The following is a 4,874-nucleotide window of genomic DNA, read 5'->3' as shown; positions in this document are numbered from 1 at the left end:
TCTCCACATCAGAACATAGTAGAGACACGGGGGTTGGACCGTTTGACTCGTGACTTGGAGTATAATCATACATTGCCCCCAGAATTTTGCCACGGCAAGCACCACTTCACATTTTCTTCAGGAAATGTACCTATCTAGTTATTATTCTTCTTTTTCTGGACACTTTTTCGGCGCGTAACTCGTCTCGCACGGTTTGCCGTAGTGCCATGAAAGAGGGCTCAAATCGACCGGATTATTGAGGAGAGGTGTGCTATGACTTTTATAAGCGATCGGGTGCAGGATTTCCGAAAGGGGCGCGAAAAACCTCCCGAAAACGTCCCATTGACTTTACATTGCGTCGAACTTTGACGGGTCATAGCTCCACTCGAGGATTTAGTAGAAACATGTGGGTTACAGCATTTGAAGAGGGTGGTAGGCTCTGTAAGAACATACATCACATTGGGGTGTAAGTTGTACCCCTGGGGTGTAAGAGGTGCCCAAAAGTGCCCTAATGGAAAGTCAATGGGGCGAAAATCCCATAGACTAACATTACGAAAAAAATTTGACGGGTCACAGGTCCAAGTGAGGATTTCATAGAAACATGTGGGTTACTAAAATTGAAGAGGGTGCTAGACTCTGTCAGGACGTCCCCCACAATGGGGTGTAAGGTTACCCTAGCAACCGTTTTGGGCACCCTAGCAACATCTCCCATAGACTGCCATTATAAAATGCCCAGATGGATATCTTTGCACCACAGTGTCATAGAGACATGGGGATGGGCTCATTTTACTCAGGCATCCAATCGGTTTCTCAGGATCTTTAAAGACTTACTAAGCCACGCCCCTAGCAACCACTTTTGAGCACCCTAGCAACATAAAATTCAAACAGTTATATCTCGGCATCAGAACATCGTAGAGACACGGGGGTTGGACCGTTTTACTTGTGACTAGGGGTGTAACAATTGGGCACATAATTGGCCACTCCCAAGCCACGCCCCTAGCAACCAAATTTGAGCACCCTAGCAACCGAATAAACAAAGCCTTATATCTCCGCATCAGAACATCGTAGAGACACGGGGGTTGGACCGTTTGACTCGTGACTCGAAGTGAAATCACTATGGGATGCCAATTTTTTCCCTAGCAACCAAATACAGTACCCTAGCAACAGAGTAAACAAAGCCTTATATCTCGGCATCAGAAAATCGTAGAGACACGGGGGTTGGACCGTTTGACTCATGACTCGGCGTGTAATCACTATGGGATGCAAATTTTTTCCCTAGCAACCAAATACAGTACCCTAGCAACAGAGTAAACAAAGCCTTATATCTCCGCATCAGAACATCGTAGAGACACGGGGGTTGGACCGTTTGACTTGTGACTCGGCGTGTAATCACTATGGGATGCCAATTTTTTCCCTAGCAACCAAATACAGTACCCTAGCAACAGAGTAAACAATGCCTTATATCTCCGCATCAGAACATCGTAGAGACATGGGGGTTGGACCGTTTGACTCGTGACCCAGAGTGTAATCACTATTGGATGTCAAATTTTTCCCTAGCAACCAAATACAGTACCCTAGCAACAGAGTAAACAAAGCCTTATATCTCCGCATCAGAACATCGAAGAGACACGGGGGTTGGACCGTTTGACTCATGACTCGGAGGGTACCCAGATAGCAGTCACTTCTGGGCCGATTCTGGCTTTTTTCCGCCAGTGTCGGCTGAAAGCCGGACAGATTTTTAGTGTATGCGCCAGAACTGGCCCAGATGAGGAAATAGTATACCAGTAGTAAACACTATTTATAGCTGTTGGCCCGAGTGTAAGCATACTCAGCTGAAGTCCGGGTCTACTAAAGTAGCGTCTCAGTGTAATCGGGCCAAATCTGGCATTGTGTAGTCGGACCGACTACGTTGCATTGTGCCTGGACCGATTATGGTTTGATATGATACTGCCAAGATGTGTATGATGTCAGAAATTCAGTATGTGGCCCGATACCAGTGGAACTGACACATGCCGGTTGTAACGCTGTTTGGCGGCAATTTAAAAATGTTTATGCTTCAGACGGACAGTATACAGTACACGGCCCGATTCCGTGATGCGGCAATCAGCCATCTAGCTGTTGAACGGCAACATCACCACTGCTGTTATGATTTGAATCAAGCAGAGCACAAAGCTGAGCTCCCGTTCGACACAGACACCATCATCAATAACTGGTAAGTCACTGATTTAGTTTTTATATGTTAAAAATGCATGATAACAATGACAAGGAATTGTTTGCTACATATTCAAAACCGTGAATTTTCCTGCATGTTTAGCCAGCTATCACGTTAGCTTAAATATTGTTGTTAGTAAGCTGAATCCATTTAGAAAGATGTAAATAACCAGTCGTCGTTCACGTGCAGGTTAACAGGTTTTTAATAATCAAGCAGAGAATTCAGACACAAGTTCGTATCTTCATAAAAAGGAGCAGTACACACAACCTTATTTGAGCTAAAGTAGTTAAGAAGTTAAAGAGCACCCAGCATCAAACCAGCATGGGAATTATGATGGTCTTTGCTGGTGGTCACCAGCATAACAGCACCAAAACACAACATATGCTGTGGCTTGCTGGTATGACCAGCATGGGATGCTAGTGCTAATGCTGGTTTTGTGATGGCCCTGGTTTGAGGCTGTTTAGCTGGTGTTCACTAGCAAACCAGCACCAAAACACAACATATGCTGGTCTTGCTGGTATGCTGTTTTTTTTCAGAAGGGCACATTTTTCAGATTCACGAATTTACACACCCTTTGATGTGTAAGTGTTAAAGACATGTGAACGATGTGCAAATGTACAAAACCCTACACTGTAAAAAATTTGCTGTAATTATGCAGCTGGTTGCCAGTAACTTACTGTAGAAGTTAAAGACTGAAAATGTTTCATGTTAATTTAACTTTGAACAAACTGTTGCCAGTAAATAACATAAATGTAAAATCTACAGTAAGTTACTGGCAGCTAGTTGGCAGTAACACCCAGTAATACTGTAATTTCTACAGAAATTTTTTACAGTGTAAGTAAACAATGACGCCAGTTATCTTCTTCAACTTAAATCTCTTTTCTTGGACTACAACAAACACACAACAGTTTACTTCCATGGATTGCACACAACTTTTCTTAAATTAGCACACAAAAAATAGCATGCATCACCTCTTTGATATAAGCAATCAACTACTGTATGACCTGTGTCCTGTATGAAACTATGACCAACTATTAACACTATAAATCTGTTTCAGTTTAACTGGTTGGGGCTTATTGGCGGGACAGATGTACGAGACTGCACATGGCATATATTGAAGAGGGCGACCGACAACTCCCTGGCTTAAAACCTCAACTGGATGGAAAATACTTTATTTGCCACCCTCTAACTCAGAGAGGTAGTGATTGGTAAATATATCTGTTAATTATTTGTTAATAAAAAATTAGACATTTCTTTTTAATATGCTCATTAAATGTTAAAGATTTCACAATGACAATATGGATTATTTATTTTAAAGATGCAGTTCGGAGAAGGTCCCTTACAGTTGTGGAGGTGACAATGAAGAGGTGGCTCGATCGAGAGGGTGGGTGCAAGAGACAACTTTAGCAAAAGAAAAGCAGTTAGTGTTAGCGCCTGTGTTTGTGTCTGCAAAGGAGAATGTTTTGTGCTGTAAAAAGAGTGGTGGTGTTTTGGTTAATGTGTTTAACTTGTTTTAATTACTTGGCTTGTGTGTGAGAGGTGTGTGTGCGTGTGGGTTGGTATATGTGGTTTATGGGGAATAGTGTATAATGACATGTTTAATATGCTATAAACATGCTTTACAAGGACACAATACTAAGTGGTACTTTTTCAGATTAAAGACTTCCAACAGATTTTTGTTATGGTTGGGCTTAGGGACTGGGGTAAGTTAAGGCAATAGAATATACAGTTTGTACAAAATAAAATGCATTGTGTCTATGGAATTGTCCCGGTAAACCACATATGCCAATGTGTGTGTGTGAGAGAGAATTTTTTTCTTTAAATGTTAATTAATTTGTTTTACATGTTGTCTCGCTGTAATTGCTTAAGGGGATAATTCACCCCAAAATTGCAATTTTATCATAAATCACTTCCCCTCTGTCATTCTAAACCAACAAGTGCTTAGATTGTCTTTAGAACACGTTTTTAGATATTTTTGATGAAAACTGGGAGGCTTCTGTCCGTCCCATTGATTTCAGTAAGTTTAACACAAAAGAATGAAAGACATTGCCAAAAAGTTCAGTGTTCCATCAGTATTTCAATGAATTTTTTTTTCAACAGTTTGTTCTTCTCCTTGGTCGTTCAGAGCCTGTTAACGACCAGACTGCGGCGCATCCTGCTGACGTCACCTGCTGCTGACGTCACCTGCTGACGTAGTTCCCAGCGTACAGACAGAATAGGCTGCCAAGTAATTTGTACATTTATTTGGGCTGTTTAAGTATTGTTACAATGTTTGCATTATGCTTTAAAAAAAAAAACGTAGAAAAACAAAAAAAAAACATTGGTAACCACATCAGCAAGTGACGTGAGCTGCAGGTGATGTCAGCAGCATCGCTGTAGTCTGGTCTTGAATACACTTTCAACAACTAAGGAGGAGAACAAAGTTTTATTTTCTTTGTGCACAAAGTGTTCTTGTCACTTCATAATATTATTATTAAAGGGGACAGAGAATGAAAAACCATTTTTACCTTGTCTTTGTTGAATAATGGTAGTCTACCCACATTCACAAACATACAAAAAGTGCTAAACATGCTAAACATCTCACTCTCATAGAAATTCTTGTTTTAGAAATGTCAGACAGAAAACAGCCCAATCTGAAAAACTGATGCTTATGACATCATAGGCATCTAACTGCCCATCCACT

At 41.2% G+C, this 4,874-nt stretch overlaps 1 long non-coding RNA gene across 1 annotated transcript; it reads left to right on the top strand.

Annotated features, from left to right (window-relative positions):
• The first annotated feature begins 1,651 nt into the window (after positions 1-1,651).
• LOC129438610 (uncharacterized) lies at positions 1,652-4,144 on the top strand. The gene is made up of 3 exons (XR_012363608.1): positions 1,652-2,191; positions 3,249-3,399; positions 3,510-4,144. It is a non-coding gene; the product is annotated as an uncharacterized lncRNA (long non-coding RNA).
• Positions 4,145-4,874: the final 730 nt, after the last annotated feature.

Source organism: Misgurnus anguillicaudatus, chromosome 3, assembly GCF_027580225.2.
Source record: "Misgurnus anguillicaudatus chromosome 3, ASM2758022v2, whole genome shotgun sequence".
In the NCBI taxonomy this organism is placed as follows: Eukaryota; Metazoa; Chordata; class Actinopteri; order Cypriniformes; family Cobitidae; genus Misgurnus; species Misgurnus anguillicaudatus.
Note: the sequence above shows the minus strand (reverse complement) of the source record. Positions and strands in the feature narration are given on the sequence as shown.